The sequence below is a fragment of the Temnothorax nylanderi genome, unplaced genomic scaffold (assembly GCF_030848795.1).
Source record: "Temnothorax nylanderi isolate EJ_2023f unplaced genomic scaffold, tnyl_v1.0 TNYL_tig0450_pilon, whole genome shotgun sequence".
NCBI classification, from domain to species: domain Eukaryota; kingdom Metazoa; phylum Arthropoda; class Insecta; order Hymenoptera; family Formicidae; genus Temnothorax; species Temnothorax nylanderi.
In genome coordinates, this window is record NW_027249512.1 from 135,685 (window position 1) to 147,889 (window position 12,205).

Sequence of the window (12,205 nt, forward strand, 5' to 3'; positions counted from 1 at the left end):
CGATGTTTTTTAAGGAAGTTATGAGCAATCAAAGTCAAAATGCTCATTTCTTATTCAATCCACGATAAAAACTTTCAAAAGTAGAGATTTCAAGCTTTAAAATCCTTTTTTTAAATTTAAATTTTGTTCATTTTTAACAAAGTTACAGCTGCTTGAATTTTGCCTATTTTTAAAGATAAATTTAGTGTTCTTTTAAAATACCTGACACATTGAAGATAATGAAAGTGCTTCTAGCATGCTCGGATTTTAGATTTCGAATATGCAACAAAATCAATATGTAAGTATTTCTTCAGAAAAATGCATCAACATTGGTTAGCGCTTAAACGTTAAATTTTCTTTTCCTGCGTTAAAAACTAAAGCTACGATTTATTTAAACATTATTGGTGCAATAACTAGGTAAAACATCAATTTAAACATACATGTGTAGTTTAGGCAGGATATAAATCCAGGTCAGAATTACAAATTTCTTGAATGTACCAGCATTTAATTATACAGTAAATAATAAATTTATTTACAGTTACAATAGATTATACATATTAAATAAAACTTGATTTGGTAAGTATGAAGTAAATAACAATATAATAGTTTTATTAAATGTTTATTTAGCAATTATGTTTTCATGTATGTATAAGAAAGGTAGCATATTCACATATTTACTTTGTATGTGTGTGTTCATATGTGTATGGTCAGAGGTACGAATATATAATACTGACGGGTTATATTACTGCTTAAAAATACGGCTTAAAAATAATTATGTTACTGTCTCGGTCTTCTGCCTCGTCTACCCCAATGGTAGTTAGCTGACGACATCTTTCTTCTTGTCGTCGTATCCCCGCGGCTCTGCCTCTTGGTCTTCGAACTGTAAATATGCTCATGTACCATAGCGTTTAGTCCAAAGCGTTTGGTCTGCACTATGCGATCGTGTTCTTCTCTATTATTGACAATGCGATCAAGTGCGATTTTTTGCGCATTTTTATTACAGACGTTCTTCATTACATTAACATAACAAAGTCTATACTTTCAAGGTACATGATGATCGTTTTAAAATGGTGTCTACCTGTGAGATCTTTAAGGATTATGCGCAGTGTTCAAGCTCCCGCACGGAGCACATTAAGCTAAATTAGTCTTCGTTATTTTATTTTTATCTTGCAAATTGTCTTTATTTGTTCTTTCTTTCGCGAGCTTACCGATTATTAATATCGAGTCGCCGCAAGCGCTTGGACACTTCGATAAGATTAAAGCGATCACAGACAGAGGCATTCCGGTAAACGAAACGCCGCAAACACCCCAATAGATACAGAGGCTAATACTTCTTTTCTTTTTTTTTTAAGGATTTCTAATGATATCCGTACCGCACGTAGGGCGTTCCCGTCGTTGCGAAACCGTTTCACGACTCGGAGGCTGCAAATGTAGCGAGTCGAGTTTGTAACGCAAGCTCCGTGTCCCAATTCGTTCTAGATGCGCTCCTCTCTACCTTATGTAATACATTACTCGCGTAAAGTATCGCGCAATTGTAATTGTACGTTATAATATGTAGTATAAATAGAGAATATACCGCGCGCGCGTGATGTAAAATTGTAAGAGTAGACCTAAAAGGTAGTAAAATCGTAAAACGTAAATATCGTAGAAAAGTTTCGCGAAAAAGCAAAGGCTCGTTCCAAAACAATAGCGGAAGGCTTATGAAATAGAATAAGAAAGCATTTATACTTCTAGTAGACCGTCGTGTTATAGTTCTGAAGGCACTGTTCAAAAGTTTATTACATTTCTTGGAATAACGGGTCTTCGCAAAACACCTCTTCGAATGGTGCGACAAGGAGAGTCGTTATAAACATCGACATGACCATTGCACACGCCTCCTTCGGTCTATATCACAAAATTCAAAATAGAGTAGTCTCAACTTGACAGCCTGTGCCACAATGCCAATGCCATATTTGTCGGGTCTGTGATCGGTTAGGAATTATCGTGAGCTAGCAAAAATCGATGGTCAGAATTCAGGCTTATGATACGCAATGGCCGGTGCATTTCCATTAATTATGTCATATCAATATCGTATCATTATATTACACAAACGCTTATTAATTTAGAGGCACATTGCTAAGGGTCTCGGTTTTTTTTCTTTTCAAGTTGCTCTCTACATTAATGAACTTATGACAATTAGCTAATTACGATTATTCAATACGACAGCGATTTGGCATATATGTATATATATATATATAGAAGAGAGAAGTGTGTGTGACGAACGAACGGTGGATATCTTTCTTGAAAAGAACATTAATGTGTGTCAAGGTAGTTTAAGGGGATGCTGGAGCCGTCTGTTTTGTCTATATCTTTGTCTATACAAGGACAGATATAGTCGGTGAGCACTTCTTTATCGACGCTGATCGAGTTCGCCTGCGGCTCCAGCATCCCCTTAAAGACAATATTTGAGCTCGGAATTTCTTAAAATTAAGCGTAAAAAAATGTCATGTGCATAAAAATAATAAGACAACTCTCTACAGATGCTATAACGATCCCGCTATCGGATTTCCTTACCTAAGCAGGAAAACTTTGGCTACTGCTACACGCTATTTGTACTTCGGCGAAAAAGAGCCGAATTTACGATTCTTGCTAAGAACACCGATTGCGCATTTAGAAGAAAAAAGAATGGTACGCAGCACACACAGTACCTAAACCAGCAACAGATCATTTATATGTTCAGGAAGACCTCCCTTAGGAAAATTTACTTAAAAAAACTTAAAATAAACTAGAAAGTTTACCAAAGAAATTACTATTGATAAACTAGAAGTGATTTCGAACCAAACTTTAAGTATTTCTATAATATACTTTAAAGGTTACTTTAAGTTAACTCATGCAATTACTATTAATCACCCCAAAAAAAATATTCTGTCATTTAGTGGCTCCCGCTTGATTTTAGAGGATTTTCCTCTGAAATACGGTCTCAAGAAGATATTTTAAAATCTAGAGGAATATCCTCTAACCATGAGACACTAGACTTAAGATTACAGTCCTCTTAATACTAGAGGACACTGATTTCCGATATTCACCCGGAATAAAAAAAAATTATTTATTTCGAAATTTTATTACTATTTTATAACTAAATTTGTTTCTTAAGATGCAGTCTATGATTATAAATATTTTCTCGTATTTGAAAAACACACTTACCTTGGTGGGATTCGAACTCGGGACCTCTGGATCGTGAGCCAACTGCCTTACGTGGTAGACTACTTCTTAATTTGATGTAAGTGTTATATATAGTCTACATATGTCATAACCAGCGCAATTATATAATTTTCCAAAAATCATCTTAAGAAACAAATTCAGTTTAAAAAGAGTAATAAAATTTTGAATTGGATATATGATATAATATTTTTTAATGTCTCGTGTGGTGCAAGTGTGGTGAAAAAGGGAACTTGTCTTTTTAAGTATACTGTTGAAACAACACCCATAAGTTAAAATCAGCTTTAAGTATTACCTTTATAAAAAGTAAAGTTAAAGTATATTTATAAGTATTACGTTTGTTAAAAGTAAATTTAAAGTATATTTGCGACTTGCTTATAAAGTTTTTATTGAGGTTAATAACTTAAAGAAAACTTTACGCTCGGCTGTCAGTATACTATTAGTCTACTATTATACTATTAGTATACTATTATTACGGCTAGTATACTTTATAATACTTTAAAATACTTTAAGTAACTTTAAAAAACTTTAAGTAAATTTTCCTAAGGGCTTAACAGTACTATATATGCTCACGCTTTAATAAATCTGAATTCTACGCACAACGATTGTAATGTCAGAGAAGCATTTACTGTACTCAGAGAGTGTACTTTTTGCCGGAATGTTTAAAAGTGATATTTCTTTTCTTTTCTTTTCTTTTTATATTCACACACAGCACTGGACTATTTGCGTTATTCGCGCTCATAAATTATTTAAAAGCTCTTAGTCTTTTGAACATTAAAGTCCAGAATGCTGCTCTGAGATATGAATGCTCTACAGAATGTACATAGTAGACAGCAAAAGCGTCTATACCACAGAATGTTCACATTTGCTCTGATGCAAAATATCGTTTTCTTTTTTTTCTCGAGCTACAAAAATCAGGCTGATGCAATGGCAGATACTATGTAGATATATAAAAGTTAGCTTTACAACATGTAAAACCTGATAAAGTTCTTAAAAAATCTAAAGAACATTCCCTGAATAAGATCAATCACACGACAATTCAGTCCTCTCTAAGTATCGTACTTTGATCGTAGAACGCATCAAATAATTTCTTTTAAGGGAATCAAAATTTTCTAAAGTAATATGTATATAATCAGTGATATATTCTCATGAATGTGTGGGTCCGTCATGGTACCAGCCTGGATCCGGCCAATCAAATCATGTGATTCCGTAGAGTCTAGACACAGACATTTCTCTTCCGCATCCGTACAGATGAGCCACTAAGATAGATCACAAAAAGTACGGAGTGGGCATTAGAGGTGGGATTACTCTCTCGGAATCAGGCACTGCCTGGAACAGCACTGGTGATCTCTGATCCACTGTCGTGAACTGCATGATACTAGCTATGTTACCACATCGATAACAATAATTTGGGACCGACCACACTGTGACGAGTTTGTCATTAAACATGTACCTATAACCTGCATGATAAAAATATGCGTCATCAATACATACTTCCGAGATATTTAAAAAAATCTGCGACAGAAATATTTGAGCAAAGACATACCTTCCTGAACTAATTGGTGCGCCCTACAGATGAGTTTAAGATCATTCACTTCCATGAACATGTAAGTCACTTTGCTGCCAAACAGCCAGCCTGCACCATGCGGACTTACTGTCCATGTTTCTACATCTTCTGGATCGGACCAGACCAAATCACAGAAAGCACCTGTAATATGGCAATTAAGCAACGATATTTTATTATTATTGTACAATAACAGTAAATATCCAGTCATGTAACTTTTATTATTATGTAACTTTTGCAATGACATATCACTTTATACAATTAATACCTTTGTGTGGAATCTCTTGATTTCTTTCAATCGTTCTAATTTGATCTAGTGTTCTAATAGCTGGAGACAATCCACCGTGTACACAAAGAACCTGTTCATCAATTAACTAAAACAGAATTTTATTCGAGCGTAATCAAAAGTGGAGTTATACTCTACAACAGTACTTCCACGCATTAGCATTGCCGTACTTGTTTTGGCATTCATCTAGAACAGAAAATGAAGAGACCAATGAAATCAAAGCTTTATTATACACAAATGTAAAAAAAGCCCAGAAAAGAAAGTATCGTTGCGCACTTACCGTAAAATCCAAATAAACGTGCGTGATTTGTCTAGTTTCGTGATTACCGCGTAGTAACGTTATCCTGTCGGACCATTTAGCTTTAAGTGTGAGCAGACGAGTAAACGTTTCTAAGCTATAGTAGCCCCGATCGACAAAATCTCCCAGGAATATGTAATTTGTATCTGGCACGGGGCCACCGTTACGAAACAGTTCCTCTAAATCATAGAACTGTAACAGCACAAAAACATGAACAATCTGATGTATATTAATATCACGATTGTGTACAAATAACTATACAGCTACAGAATATTAAAATCGAAAAGTTGTGAGGCAATAGATAATGGAAGACTAATATTGTTGCGACGCTAATTCGGAAGATTAAAATCCGCTAAAACTTTACGTCGATCCCGTAGCGGTGAGCAAGGATGCTCCGACTTTGAGGTTAGTACAACATTCATCGCACGATACTGTTATAATTGCAAATCGGAAACGTACCTCGAGTCCAGCTCTTCTGCGATCAACGAAGTCGGGATCGAACGTGTCAGTCGTCACTTTCTGCCAAGCGTAGAGAACCTTCTTTTCCGGCAGCGGTGGTAATACGATGTAGGGATACGAAATCTCCAGATAAGCACGAAGCAATTCAATTTTCAGTATATCGCCGGCACGATTACGGTGTTACTGCCGTTTCGCGTACGCGTGTTGTCGCACCTTACCTCGCGACAGCGTGCGGCTCGTGCAAACGTTAACGCGCGGCCGCAATCGCGCGGCAGAAACGCCTCGTGTGAACAGGCTCCTTGACTCCTTGATCTCAGTATCAGCTCCCTGCCGTCAATATATAAATAAATATAATAGGTTATTAACCTATGTAAACACTCACGTAAACGTAGTATATAGAATAAGATAATTAATTATAGGATAATTACATAAAACAATTACCTTGATTGAATTAATCGTCGCGTCGCGTAAAGAGTCACGGTCGGTCTCGCTCCGCGCGTACTACCGTGTCTCTCTCGAGAATAGGTTAACTGATGAACTGACTGATGACAGCGCGCTAAATGCACTGTCTCCACTGCACTGCACTGCGATACTAACGCCGCTAGCCGCCAGTGTCGAAAAAGTGAAAGTGACATTTTCTGATATATATATGTTATATTGATTGAGAGACGACGACGTATCTCCGTATCTTAAAAATAAATTTTCACATTTCGACTTTGCGTCGCAATATCTCCGCTCGTAGGGCACGTAGCGGAAATATTATAACAGAAACCCCCCCCCTAATTCGACCCCAAGCTATCGATCAAGCCTACTTAGAACTTGATCCGTTCACTCGTTATCGAGATCTCAACATCTCGAGTACTCGCAACCCGTCGCGTCGCGTAAAAGAGTCACGGTCGGTCTCGCTCCGCGTATACTTGGCGCGAGACACTACCGTGTCTCTTGATATATATTTTTTAAAAACGAAAATCTTTGATTGACCAAACTGCTTCAACCTCCTTAACTATATATAGTAATTAATTGTTTCATGCCATGATTGAGGTTATTCGATCTTGATTGTGGAAACAGCATATATATAAATTTTAATAGGTTAAAAGAATCTAACTCTTATATATCATTATTATAATGATATAAAGCCAATGGCACACAATACGATTTTTAGATGTAAAAGAAGAAAAAGGATTACCTTTGATATAAATAACGTATAATTTTCGAAGTGATCAACATGAGATCCTGGCCTGCCCGGCCATAGAAGGTAACAGAAAGAGATCAGGATCGGAATGACATGCAGATGGCGTTGGCATAGAAGGATAGCATATGGATATACAAACTTGTCCATTTTGGGATATTCCTACAGTGTCCACAAATGTATATCCCATCGACATATAGTATGGACTACGCGATCCCTATATAAAAGCCTTCAAAAAGTGTCCGGTAGAGTTGACCTCTACCTCGTTCCCTCTTTGTCTGTACGCACTGGATAGAAAAAGACAGCTTGACCTCTACCAGTCACTATCTCTTTTCTTCCACCGGTGTGAGTCGCCGGTCATATTTTTCTATACCTGTGCGCAGTCCATACTATATGTCGATGGTATATCCTATGGATATCTTTATAAGGTCCATGGACATCCCGACAAGAAATGGACATAAAACGGACATCAGTAGGATATCCTGTGCTGTCTGGGATAGTAATCTGTCCTTGTTCGATCGCTGCGCCATCTCTCGCTACACGCAATACTGCTTACTCTATCAACCTGCATGTGCTTTTGCACAAAATAGTAGTGAAATTTCAACTTTTTTGTTACGTTTTTAATTTTAATTTTTCATGTACGGTATTCTTTGTTCACATTATACGAATGGTGCGTGTATCTCATTTTGTACATACAAACTGTACAACTCCTGTATTAAGCAAACGTTTACGGTAGGTGACAGCTCAAAAATGTATTTTTTTAATTTTTTCCGATTTTTGTCTTGAAACCAACAGTCGCACTATTTGTTTTCGTGCATATTTCAATTGTGTATAAAAATTTTTAAGTTCTGTGCAGTCTACTCAAAGTTGGAACTCTCCCTGTAATTTTCGGTAATTTGGGTCAGTTTAGGATCCCCTTAAAGTGATGCTGGAGTCGTCTGTTTTACCGACATTTCTTTGTCGTCACGTAGCGTCGTATTAATTTGACAGAATTAAAAATCCTTTTCCAGAATTGCAGTACATACATCAATGATTCAGGGAAACTCCGATTTGATATAGAAAACGAGAAAAAATTACGGAATTACAGATTTCCTTACCTACTTTTATCCTAATATGGCGTCTCAAGTTACAGCGATCGCTGTCAGCTCATCACAAGATGTGCTTCATATAAAAGATATACCATATTGATACGAACGTGAAAACGAGTTTCCCTGAATTGCACAACAAGAAAAACATCGATAAACCCTCCAAATCGAGATTAGAAGTCTAATATAAGAGTATAGTGTATATGACGATTCGTGCGTATCTATGCCTGCAATGTAGGTGCTATCCTTGTCCATACAAGGACAGATATAGGTCGATAACATAGAAAATGGTAATTTTGTCGGTTATACAGACGGCTCCAGCATCACCTTAACACTACAAAAATGCGTGATATTAGTACAAAATCACCTTTTTCAAAAAAGATAAAAAAAAGGTGCCAAGTACAAGCAATGTATTTTGTAAATTCAAAAATCCAACCTAAGTAGTAGCTTTATTTCTCCTTAACAAAATTATATCATCACAAAATTACGTTACCTAACTCAACTCAAGTGACAAAAAAGACTTTTCTACTCGGTTTAACTGACTCTACTTGCATACAAAAGATTCGGCGATTATTACCGGACACCCTGTATATGTCTGTTATTGGCCTACAAAATTGTAATTTCCAGAATTTACCACGTGGAGGTTACATTACAATTTTATATTTAATTCGCGGTGCTTTTGTATAATGAGTCTTCTTGCTTCTCATGAATCAAGGTATTTGTTGTGAGTCATCCTCTTATCTATCACGAATCAGGGTGATGCTTATTTATCGTGAGCCTCCTCGCTTCTCATAAATAATGTTCTGAAAAATTAATTAATCTTCTTCGTTAGATATAACTCTTATATCGCTCAAATTATGTAAGTTGGGCATAGATTAAAAAAAATCAGCGTTTTGGCTATCTTCAAGCAATAGAAGAAATCAGGTATACTATCTTCAAAATGCAATATGTATATATATTATAATTACATATTCTTTTTTAACAACTGTGTTTTTAACAGAAATGTTTCTTTTTACACCAATTGATTCAGCTCATTATTTCGTGTAGGGGAGACCGGCAAACTCGACACCGGGGCAAACTTAAGACTTTTTGCCAATTTAAATCTATCGTAGAAACTTGCCTTTCCTACTGTAAATGCGTCTTTATGTGCCAGTATTATCAACGGAATTTGGTGACATTCTGAGTTATGGTGTACTTTTTAGCGCGACATAAGTGTTTTTGATGATAAAAAGTAATTTGTCTGATCTCTCGAAAATTTCTATTCTTTCATCGAGCTTTAATCTTGCGAACCTATAGATGCTCTATACGAATCCAATAATAGTTTTTACATATTTTCAAAATTTTCATGTGTTTGGAGTAAAAAAAAGTGAAAAACGAGGTTCGGGGCAAAGTCGACACCACGCCGTTTCATCGGCTCCCAATAACAAACGATGCTTGTCATGCAGCCATATGACTCATGACAAATATGTGTGCACGTCCGATCGCGAATTTACTTACATAAATTAGTTTTTCAGACATGAGTTTAGATGAAAATAATTGAAAGTTTAACAAGTTTTGTTCTCATTATTTCCAATGATTGATTTACTTAATTCCGAATTTTTGTACTTTCCAAATACACGATAAACAATGTATTTTCAGTTTCAGACAGTAAAAATAAGTTCCTGATCAAATTGTGTTGATCAGGCAAAGTGTCGAGTTTGCCCCGACATTTTTCAATTTAAAAATTTGTCTTTGCATCACTTTTCATTCCCTGGGGGCAAAACTAAGCGACATACAGCAAAACTTTCTTAAGCAATTTTGTACCTGAAGAACACTCTTTAAATGTGTACCATTGAATTTGCTTGAAAATTTTAATTATTTTGTTAAAGAGAAATAAAGCTACTAGACGGAGAGCTGGCTACAGAGAAAGCGACATGCCTCGGTCCACGAAATATCTTACCTGGAAAAGGTTCGATTGCTGCCGGCAAAGCGAAAGCCCGATCGTCAGAAGGCGCGCTGGAAGCTAAGTGGGTGGCCGCCCGCCCAAACGTGTAAATTTTCCGACCAAAAAAACTGTCGATCGGCACGGCTGAAAATTACATAAGTATCGGGAGTATGAGAAAAAGCAGGGAAAAAATTGTCAGAAGAGTAAGTAGAAGCTAAAGAGTTGCTCAGAAGCTGCCAAAGTTGAGAAAAATCTCGACAAATTTACATATTAAGAAGAACTTCTGACAATTTGCATTTGTATCGTTTACGTATAGAATAAACTAAGTGCAAAGTGTCAGAAGGCAAAGTGGAAGCAATCGTGAGAAAATCAGGTGCAAAGTGCGAGAGCGTCTTTCGGCGCGCGGCGCAGCGCCCAGTGGACCGATCGCTTTTCTCTTGATTTTCACACCGTACATATTTCATAGCACTTCTGACAATTTATCTAAATATTCATAAACGACTACAGGAACTATTATTAAAATGTCAGAAGTCAATTGAGAAGAATTAATAAATTTAATTAATTTTTTATCGTAACCTTAGCAACATTTTGCGTGATTTTTATTATCTTTAATAAAAGTATATTGATGTTTTTTTTTTAATCGATAGAGCATCATGTATGGAAAGTTGGTATTGAATTGGCGATAATCAGTAAAAGGGTTCTTTTTTTAAAAATTTTGAATTTTTTTAGAAATGTCCGTGGTTGCTTTAACTTCCGCAAATTTGGAGATATCGATCTATTCTAATTTTATTATATTTTTCAGTCTTTTCTACCCTATTTCATATATAATTTTTTAAGATTTGATTGATTAGACCCAGCTTTATACGCGATCAAAGGTCTATAATTTTGTTTCCATCATGTGTTAAACCCGATCCATGCTTGACGATGTCCACGAGTAATCCTAACTTTCGCTTAAATTCTTCTTGTATTTTCCTCTTCGTGCTTTCTCGTTGTTCCATAAAAACGGGATTGCGTACCGACCATTTTTTGAATGTTAAATTGTATGACACATGAAGCAAAAATTCGATATGGAACACGGCTAGACGTTTCTTTTCTGAATTGATATTACTGCAGAAATTACAGGATTAGATAAAGAATTAATCAAACGATTTGCAATAATTCTCCAAACAATTTCATGCGGGGAAGCAATAGACGCGAAGAAATTCAGAAAATATGCCATAGAAACAGCAAGATTGTTTGTCCATCATTATGGCTGGTACAATATGCCTTCATCCGTCCATAAATTTAATACATGGAGAAGGAATTATATCCAACTTCTCTATTCCTATAGGCGCCCTATCAGAAGAGGCAAGCGAAGCTTGGAATAGAGAATTCAGAAAATACAGAGAAGGACACTCACGCAAGATAAATAGAGTAGCGACAAATGAAGATGTTTACATCAGTTATTAGTTACTTCTGATCCTCTTATTTCGAGTCTTCGATCACGGGATAATTTAAAAAAGAAAGACAAGTTGTTTCCTGAGGCAATGCAACTTTAATTTAACACTACAGTCTGCAATCTTTGATTTACACACACACACACACACACACCACACACACACACACACACACACGAGATGCAAATCCGACTGTGCAACCTCCACGTGGTGCATCTTGGGTAGGTAAGAAATACCTAGCAAATGCCAGCGGTAATACTTACTATTTTTAACAAAATTATTTCTTAAAAACCTTCGCTGGGACTATAGAGTAATTTTATTATCATGAAATCATCATTATTGTCATAGAAAATTTATCTTTTTATAAAAAAAGTACCCACAACTTTTACATTTCATTACACGGCATGGGATTGCAAGTATTCGCTATCGATACTTGCCATCTTGCGACTTTCGCTCAGAAATTTATATATTTGCTAAGCGGCACCTAGCGGCACTTGATATCGCCATAGGTATGTAGTACAAGGCTTATTGTATACGATAAAATTATGGAGAATCCTAACAATGTTAAACATTTTTTTATAACTTAATTACAAATTGTATAACACGTACTTTTTCTCATGGATCAGATATTGTCCCGGAAATATTCAAGTAATGCGATAAACTGTCTTTTATATCATTTTTGTTTACTTAAAACATGAACAATAACGTAGAAAAAACGTGCATTCGATCATCAACACCGTTTACAGATAGGGCAACCTGAAACATTAGCGCGGAAAAGTCGCAGAAG

General features: G+C 36.0%; 1 pseudogene; it reads right to left on the reverse strand.

Moving 5' to 3' along the window:
- Positions 1-954: 954 nt before the first annotated feature.
- LOC139782906 (serine/threonine-protein phosphatase 6 catalytic subunit-like) lies at positions 955-6,767 on the reverse strand (annotated as a pseudogene).
- Between the last annotated feature and the right edge of the window lie 5,438 nt (positions 6,768-12,205).